The sequence below is a fragment of the Amblyomma americanum genome, chromosome 1, assembly GCF_052857255.1.
Source record: "Amblyomma americanum isolate KBUSLIRL-KWMA chromosome 1, ASM5285725v1, whole genome shotgun sequence".
Lineage (NCBI taxonomy): Eukaryota > Metazoa > Arthropoda > Arachnida > Ixodida > Ixodidae > Amblyomma > Amblyomma americanum.
The window spans coordinates 51,100,116-51,109,418 of record NC_135497.1 but is presented as its reverse complement, the minus strand read 5'-3'; the positions used below and the strand labels follow the sequence as shown (position 1 = coordinate 51,109,418).

The 9,303-nt window shown below is 48.8% G+C and overlaps 1 long non-coding RNA gene across 1 annotated transcript in view; it reads right to left on the bottom strand.

Moving 5' to 3' along the window:
• Window positions 1-1,161: 1,161 nt before the first annotated feature.
• Window positions 1,162-9,303, bottom strand: part of LOC144132714 (uncharacterized) — a 28,466-nt gene continuing 20,324 nt past the window's right edge. Inside the window, exon 3 of the long non-coding RNA XR_013314918.1 lies at window positions 1,162-1,495. This is a non-coding gene — a long non-coding RNA (uncharacterized LOC144132714). The remainder of the gene's footprint in view (window positions 1,496-9,303) is intronic.

The window sequence follows — 9,303 nt, the reverse complement described above, 5'->3', positions numbered from 1 at the left end:
CTCATACAGAAAAGAAGCTTCCCACCTCCTAATATTTCTTCAGGACTCTGGCCTGGGCTCTAGATGGTGCAAACAGTCGTTGATCACTATTGTGGATAATGTGCGCATGACGATGTAGATCTGCCAGGTCACAGGACAGTGCTAACGATTGCTGATTTTAATTAACATCTAAGTTTCTCTACTGTGCAGCAATTGCCGGCAGAATAATTCGAAGGCTAATCCCAGCAGTAGCTAACAACATCAACCTCAGCCCCTCTCTCTGTCCTCCTAATCTCACTAAGTCCTATGAGATCACATTTAATACCCGATAGTTAATCGAGTAGCCCTGCTAGGCTAGCCTCACTGGATAAGGTTTAACGTTGAACGCTGCCAGGTTCAGTTTCTAATGGCGGCCTGTCCGGAGCCAGAGATTCTTAACACCCTCTGCTGAGTCACAGGTCTGAAAGCCATCTTTGTCAGTTGCTCCGCAGCAGCTGGAGACTGAAGGACGGGGACTAAGCAGCTTAATTCATATAGAAGAGGATATGGCCAACTACTGCACCAGGATGTCCGAATCCCGTTTTGGTGTGGGAGTGCGTAGTCGGCTCTGGTCGCCGGGATCAGGTCGTATACTCCAGGTCTGGCTGTTCAATTCCATCGACATGCGGGTTTTTCTTTTACCAAGAGGAGAATTTCACAGCAGCCAGATTCGAACCGCGGACCTCTTGCACGCGAGGCAGATGCTCTACATCTAGACCGTCGGTGCCCTCTCCTCACAAGCGTCGCATGGCGAAGAGTGCAGAGCTCCACATTCCCCTGCAGAAGTATTTCCTTCCATTTTACCTGTAACCCCACCCCCGAACCTGACTGCCCTATCTGTGGCGAACGCGCTACTTTCTACCGGGCAGCCTGGGCCTGCGAGGGCAACCCGGCAGTGTCCCCGAATCCCTCCCTTCGCAATCACAGGGGAAGGACCACCTGCGGGCCGAGGGCCAGCTCCATTATTTCAACGAGCCGGGCCGCTGCAACAGCTGCAGGGCTTCTGGACTGAGGACCTCAACCACCTGTGTAGAGACTCTTCTGCAAGCAAAGATGGCCGTAATGGCTAAGTACAGAAGACAGGCGTAGGATTTCTGCCAATAAACTTTTATTCACTCACTAACTCTGTTTATTGAGGGGGAAGCCTCGAGTGAGGGTGCGAGCAGAGAAACTGCAGTAGAAGCTCATCGCGTCCAAGAAATCCAAGCCAGGCTGCCAGCCGTAGGGGAGGAGAGTGCAATATTGGGCGACGGTGCAAGAGAGGTTGCAGCCCATGTCCTCCTTAGATGCTGGCCTTGGATGACACTTTCAAACAGATGAGGCTACCAAGCAAGTCCCCAGCAAGTGTTGATGCACCGGATCATCGACCTGGCGACAGGACCGGCGGTTAATGATTTCTTGGAGCTTCACCGGAGTTGTTTCATTCGCTTTCATTTGTCAACGACATGAGGTCTAGAATGACACCCAAGTCAGAAATCTGCGAAGAAAAACCACGTCATTCTAGATGAAGCCATGTGTTGTAATGACACAGAATGCAGGGAGTTAACAACTAAGTTTCTACAATGCGTCCAAGAAGCACTCACGCGATGTTGATTTTGTGAGACAGTCACCGCTTGTGATGGCAGCTTATGCCTTCAAGACGGGTACTTGTGGCCGAAGGAGGTAAAGGAACCTTAACAAGTAAAGCCGATTCTGCGCGCGCTGTGAGAGGCAACCTCACTCCGCACGCAGGCGCAATAGCACGCGAGCGCAGCAATATCATTGCGCGAGCGCCGCTCCCCAACCGCAACGCGCAGAATGCGAATAGTGGTTTTTTATTCGAAGCGAATAGCAATTTTCTTTGAATAATTTCGAAGCGAATATTAACGCGATAGCGTTGAAGGCCCCTTTACCCAGAAAATCCGGCGTCGGCGTGGCGAGCGAAAAATCACGAGCACGACTTTCGTAGGAGGTACCCAGAGAACAACCTATGAGGCACGTCGGCCACCTGGGTCACTTGACCTTGCGGCCTCATCACAAACTGCCCATCGTGGCAGGCGGCATTTAAATTAATGATTTGTCGCTGGTCCGCAACCTGGTCAGCACAAGGGCCACCGCTGTGAGCACCCGCCACCGCAGGGCAGTGGCGCGTCCCTTAACCGCGTCACCACTGCGCCAGGAGGGGTATGGGGACTACCAGGGATCTATGAATGTAAAGTAGGGAAGGACCTTCTGCATATTTGGGAATGAACCCATTACGCAATCGCGTCACACCCTTCAGGCGGTGCTTAAGAGTCCCCTCCAATTTTTTTTCGAATACTTCTGGCACGCAAAAAAGGTTGAACGACACAATAGACATTTTCAAAATCATGTATTTTTCGAACACACAAGGCCATTACATGAAAAAAGATAGTGTGTTGAAGCTGTGTCGGCTTCTGCAAAAATGGTCATCCGAAATCGGGGAAGCCGACCTACATGCGGTGCCGACGTATCTGTGTGGTGTGAGACCTATATCTGGGGCCTCCACCTGCTGCTCTTAATTGCTACTGCGTCGATGCGCAGCTGTAGCTTTTAAGCGGCGACTCCATGACACCTGCTAGGAGCACGTACCGCGCGCCTATAGGGTGCCTCGAAAGCGAGCGGGAATCCAGGCACCCTACGCGCGCCAAGAGACCAGCGCCACCCTGCGTCTGGCATCGGACTGAGACAATACTGTGTTTCTGGACTTTCTTTCCTTTTCACATTTCCCGTATCTTTTGAAAGCACCTGCCCTGAGTCAAAACGGATTAGGACTCCTGACTTTCTAAATGGGCACCCATCTCCACGCGTCTTCGTTCAGCTCCCCTTCGTGCTCGCGCCGTCACGCTTGTTTATTGAATTTCACACGGCGAAGAGCGCCTGCGGCAGCTGCTGCCAGCTGAATCTTGTTCCGCTGCGAAGTAAGGAAGCCGCGCGTCCTCCAATTAGAGAGATTTAGCACGGCGTGATCCGATTCCGCGGGGAGCCTCTCCGAAAGCGCGTAGATCGCCCTGTGGACGCCACAAGGCGCCAGGCGCTGGCCAGCTGTTTGCAGGCCTGCCCCGTCGGGACAAATTGGCGCGTGCACACTGGCGGCTCGCGGAAGCAGACCGCGGTATGCTAAATCTCTCTTTTGGTTCACGTAGTCGGGCCGGTTACGGCCCATGCGCACCGTGGATAGCGCGGCCGCAAACATCTGGCAGGAACGCATCTGGGCGCCGCGCTTCCGCCTGTTCGCGTCTGTTGCTGCCAGGCTGGCTCCTCCAGCATGCGCGCGAAAGCGCAGGCACGCGGCGCGGAGTCGCGGCTTTGGTTGCGCGCGCGCCGCGGTGCTCTCCCGGAGGAGGTACCCTGAACCGAAGCTACACGCAGCAAGAGTTCCAGAAACGTTATTCGCTCGAGGCGAATACACTGAGATATTCGAATACCGAACATTCGGATCGAATATCGAATAATATTCGACCAAATATTCGAAATTAGCGAATATTCGCGCACACCTACCACGCACCAATAGATTTTTGCGTTGCCGGACTACAGCGGGGACAAATTCTCGTTCTATACGCTGTGGAGATGAGTTGGCATGTAGTTGACGAGATCGTGCACACGCTGTGGAAGTGTAGTGCAGAGAAGTGCAGAGGGCAGGAGCGCCGCACGCTTCATTACAAGACTTTGTTTCCCCGCGAGGACACCGCTAGTACAGACAGGGTATGCTTCCCGCCTTCTTGTGAAATTTCATCGAGACTGTGACCTGGACTCCAGATGGCGACAGCTGCACTTGGTGACTGTTGTGGGGATTGTGCGCATGTGCACGTAGATCGGCTAGATGACAGATTTATGCCGAAGGTTGCCTATTGCAAAACATTTACAAGGCTAATCTCGCCAGTAGCTATCAATCTATGTCGCTTAGCACGGACTCTTATGTGGCAAAATAAGGTAAAAGCAATTCAGCTGGGAAATTTCTTTGCAAGAGGGAGCTATAATACTCTTTAACACACACACACACACACACGCACGCACACACACACACACACACACACACACACACAACACACACACACACACACGGAGAAATAGTTTAAGACTGAAGAATCAAAGTACAAAAAGGCGCTAGTACAGAATTACGGCGAATTCATTTCAAAGCTACATGGGCTGGAAGGAGAGATATTGTCGCATTACCAATCACCGATTAATACATTTTCTCGACTAAACATTAATTGCGATGTTGTACAGAGGGATCAAAGCCTCGAGCTGTAGATTTGGCCGTGAGCCTCGTTGGCGAGTAGCAAGTAGCCAGGAACATTAATCAAAGTCCTGGCCAATATTATTCCTTGGCTCGCGTTACCTCACGGAGCATCTATTATCGAGCCGCTTCAAGAGTTTGGATGGAATTGCATAACCAGGCCTGGTATGCGGCCAGATCTCGGTGACGAGAATCGACAGCGCACTCCCCCACAAGGGGCCGTGTTACGGAACGATCAAATCACAAGCCTATACCAAAGGAATGGATTAACCCCGCTCATATTGGCCGATATGTGCGACAGTCCATGTCGATCAATAGGAGCCGAGCTTTTTGAACGTTTCGTGACTGTTTTGCGATTGTGATCTTTCTGTAATTCCGCCGCAGAACAGGATTTGGCTGCGCTGGTGTAGTACAGGGGACAAAATGCTTGTCAAGAGCGTACGAACTGTCCCGGGCCGCTCTGGGCTACGTGCATGAGATCAGAGATAACGCCTGGTTCGGGACTATAGCCTGTGTGTGAGCATGCGCGGCCAAACTGATAGTATTGCCCTTTTTTTCGCGCCTGCCGGACGTCGTACGTAGCTCGCTAGCTCCTCAACTTCTTTTCGCCGTTAGAAGCGCTGTCCGCGGTGCGGGCTGAGAAACGAGAACTAAGCGGCTGTGCGCATGACGCTTGGCTTATTTTTTTACAGCGAAACCTGTAATGGCTTCGCGCAAGCCATTTAGTAGAAGCGATTTAATTAGGGAATACAACGGCAGCCGTGTAACGTGTTAGGTGGACACCACCGCCACGTACCTCAAAGCGCGGAATGGGTGTCCACTGACCTAGTGAGCCAGTCATGCGCCTTTCGTTTCCCTAAAGCCAGCAGAGGGTTTAGGCTGCGAATAAGACAGCACTGGGAACTATAGTCGTACACAACTTAAGAACAGCGGCTTTTCCTCGTCAAAGGACCCCCTTCCAGCCAGTGGCGTCGGCCGATTCTCATGACGCTGCTAGCGTGACAATGCAGGCAGCGGCGCCACAATGGAGACGGGGGTCTATCCCTGACCATGGAGAGAGAGAGAGGCTATCCGCTTTCATCTACCGCCCCCTGCTTTGTCACACCAGCAGGTACATGAAAATCGGCCGACGCGATTGGAGGGAAAGGGGTCCTTTGACGGGGAAAAGACGCCGCATTCTTAAGTGCATGGTATCTGACTATAGACTATATGTACTTCTCTTCTGTGTACTTGGCCACAACCTCTTATATGAATACGTCATTTAACCCTCGGCTCTCAGTCGCCAGCGGCAGAGGACCAATTGACCAAGGCCAAGGTGGCGGTCAGACTTGTGACGCAGCGGAGGGTGATAATAAGGTGCACGAGCCCGAAGGTGGCACAGCAGAGTTACTTGAATATATATATATATATATATATATATATATATATATATATATATATATATATATATATATATATATATATATATATATAAATATATATATATATATATATATATATATATATATATATATATATATATATATATATATATATATATATATATATATATATATATATATATATATATATATATATATATATATATATATATATATATGAAGGGAGCCAACAGTCAGGTCGGGAGCCAACAAACAGTTCGGATCCCATCGACGGCATGGTTTTTTTTCTGCTGCTTTATAAGTAGTTTTTTTAAGCGACAGATTAATTCAGTATTATTATCCCACTGTTAAGCACAACACATGAAAAAATAATTAACATTTCCCTATGCACCTTGGTTTCGGTGACTGTTGGCTCCCTTCATAAGTTTGTCAAACGAGCCCATCATTTCCTTTACCTTGCCTGCTATATATATATATATATATATATATATATATATATATATATATATATATATATATATATATATATATATATATATATATATATATATATATATATATATATATATATATATAATCACCAAAAATTGAAGAAACATAACAGAATTTAATTCACGACGTTTCGGCTGGAGGATCAGCCTTTTACGAAAAAGGCTGGTCCGCCAGCCGAAACGTCGTGAATTAAATCCTGTTATGTTTCTTCAATTTTTGGTGATTTTATATTATATTGATCAAATAAACTGCCAGAAATCACTTTATATATATATATATATATATATATATATATATATATATATATATATATATATATATATATATATATATATATATGTATATATATATATATATCAGAGGTCTTTGTTTTGCGGTGGGCCAGACTGATGATGATGACAACGACATTTTCTTCCCGTCAAGTTAATAACTGTTTCCAGGAAGAAAATATTTTTCTGCTACTTATTTGTTGAGCTTTGTACAGCAGAAATACAGGAGCGCCACGTGCAAACTAAGCAGTGGCCTTGACGCATACCACGTGTCCGGTTCGATCGCTTTGGACACGGACCAAACCGCGCACACATCCTCGGAACAGCCTCCGAGAGGCGCATGCGTTGTGCTCCTCTTTTTTTTTCCTCTTCGCTCCAGCTTACCGCCCCATTATATAAAAGCTCTCCGGCGGGCCCGAAAGATTGTGACGCCCCGGGGAAATACCTTTATTTCCCTGCTCTCGGCAGCAGCGATCGATCCGCTGAAATAGGGCCCGAGGAATTTGCATTTGTCACCATCAAAGAAGCAGCGGCTGCGAAAGCTCTCCTCTACTCGGAGCTGGCGCGCTTTTATAAATGGCGCCGTCGTCGTGGTCTGGGTGACGGAGGGGCGGGCGAATGCTGCCTGTAGCAACCCACGGCGAGCTGGTCTCTCTGTTTTGTCTACTTTACCCTCATTTGCGAGCGAGCTACCTATATTGCTGAACAGGAGCGAGCGGAATGCATGCATTAGTCTTCCCGTGGCGCGCATACCGGCGCTGCAGAGACGCCAGCGAGACCGCGAGAGGGAGGCTTCGGCGAGCAGCGCGCTCGACGGTACGGCGCGTTGCGGAAACCCGTTTTTCCGCATCTCCTACGAACGTGAGGCGAGCTCTGCCCCGGGAACGCTCGGTGCGCGTAGTGTGTTGGAATGAGCACATCTGGAGCGCGGATTTACGCTAGGAGTATGCGCTCACTCCACCCAATGACGCCCGGTATACACGTTCGCGGTTCTGCGTGTGAATACTACATGCGCGAACCGAGCACACGAGTAGGCGACGCCTGCGTGGCTTGGGCACGATCCACTTCGATCCGTTTACGCCCGCGCACATCGAGCCGTTCGTTCCTCAAACTTCGCATCGCGCAAATGTGAAAAGCTGCTCGAGAATGTTTTGTTTGGTTGTTTGTTTTTCTGTATGTCGGAAAGTTTTCTTGTCGGTCTGAACACCTCTTACTCGTTTTTTTCAGTTGCTTACTTGCTCGTTCTTTCGTTCGCTCCCTCGTTCGTTCCTTCGTTCGTTCTTTCGTTCGCTCGTTCGTTAGCTCGTTCGTTCGTTAGTTCATTCGTTCGTTCGTTTATTAGCCACTCTGTTGCCAAGAATCGCTCAGTGACAGCTCGCTCACTGTCAAAAACCGTAGGCACGTACATCGGTGCCGTTACGTGCACTCTGTGTTTTGTATGTCTTTTTAAACCTGGATTGCATTACTAACACCATCCTTGCCGAGTGTCGTAGCTCCAGCTTCACAGCCTCTCTCGACAGATCTTTCTTTTTTTTTTTCTTCCGGACATTTCCACTTGCTGTAACAGAAGTCAGCACTTCCGAGCCTTTTATTCGTAGACAAATACTTTCCAGTGCTCTTAGTAATCTTTAAACTTGGGCACAGGCACTAAACCACGTAGCCAGGCAGCAAAATATTCAATGCACATAAATTTGGCTCAAGGAAGTTGCCATTAAGAAATGTGGTTTAAGAGGAGCCCTCAGAGGAACTTGGTGCTTTCCTCCAAAAATTTGAACCTAGAATACTTCATGACCAACAGTTCTGTACACGTGACCACTGCGGCAGTTTGGTGGGGCTGATAGGAGCCTTCCATGCCTAAAACTACGGGAGCCTGTTTTTGGTGGCAGCTCCCACTATAGCCTCCAACATACCTATATAGTCGCATTATGAAAGCAGTTTCTTCCCACAACATCTCTGCCCCGCCGCGGTGGCTCAGTGGTTAGGGCGCTCGACTACTGATCCGGAGTTCCCGGGTTCGAACCCGACCGCGGCGGCTGCGTTTTTATGGAGGAAAAACACTAAGGCACCCGTGTGCTGTGCGATGTCAGTGCACGCTAAAGATCCCCAGGTGGTCTAAATTATTCCGGAGCCCTTCACTACGGCACCTCTCTCTCTTCCTTTCTTCTTTCACTCCCTCCCTTATCCCTTCCCTTACGGCGCGGTTCAGGTGTCCAACGATATATGAGACAGATACCGCGCCATTTCCTTTCCCCAAAAACCAATTATTATTATTATTATTATCCCACAAAATCTCTGAAAATTTGAGTATGTGTGCGTGTGTGTGGGAGGGAGGGGGGTTGTAAAATATTCCTGATTTTTTTAAGCGGCAAAAAGGGGACAGAAAGTGCGCTGCTGGAATAACTACTTCACCCAGTACAGCTCACCGCCTGTATTAAATAAAACACCCTCCGGCACGGCGTCGGTGCTTTAGGGCATAGTCAACAGCTTTTAATTCCTTACGCATAACTCGCGTGGGCGGACCATAATTCTGTCCTAAGAGTGCGCAACTAGACATCACTCTAGCACAGCCCAAGCCATTCAGACCGAAGTCCAACCGCAACAAGTTCCTACCAGTCCTTAATAAGGCAGACCGAACAAACAAAACCGTTTGTGACCAGGTGTGGCTCCTGCTGGTTCCCGCATTCCTCGCGGAAGATTCTTGTTAGTGCTTTAGCACTGAGGCCCCCATTCACCGATTTCGCCGATCTTCGTCTGAAGCCTGCTGGACCTGCCCAGGTGTGGGTGCATATAATATATGTTGGCACCAATATATACCAGGTATTTCAGGAAAGCCGGCCACTAATTTTTAAAAACAGGGTTTTTGAGGCAAAGGGAAGCGTTTTGCGTCATAGTAACACTAGTGTTG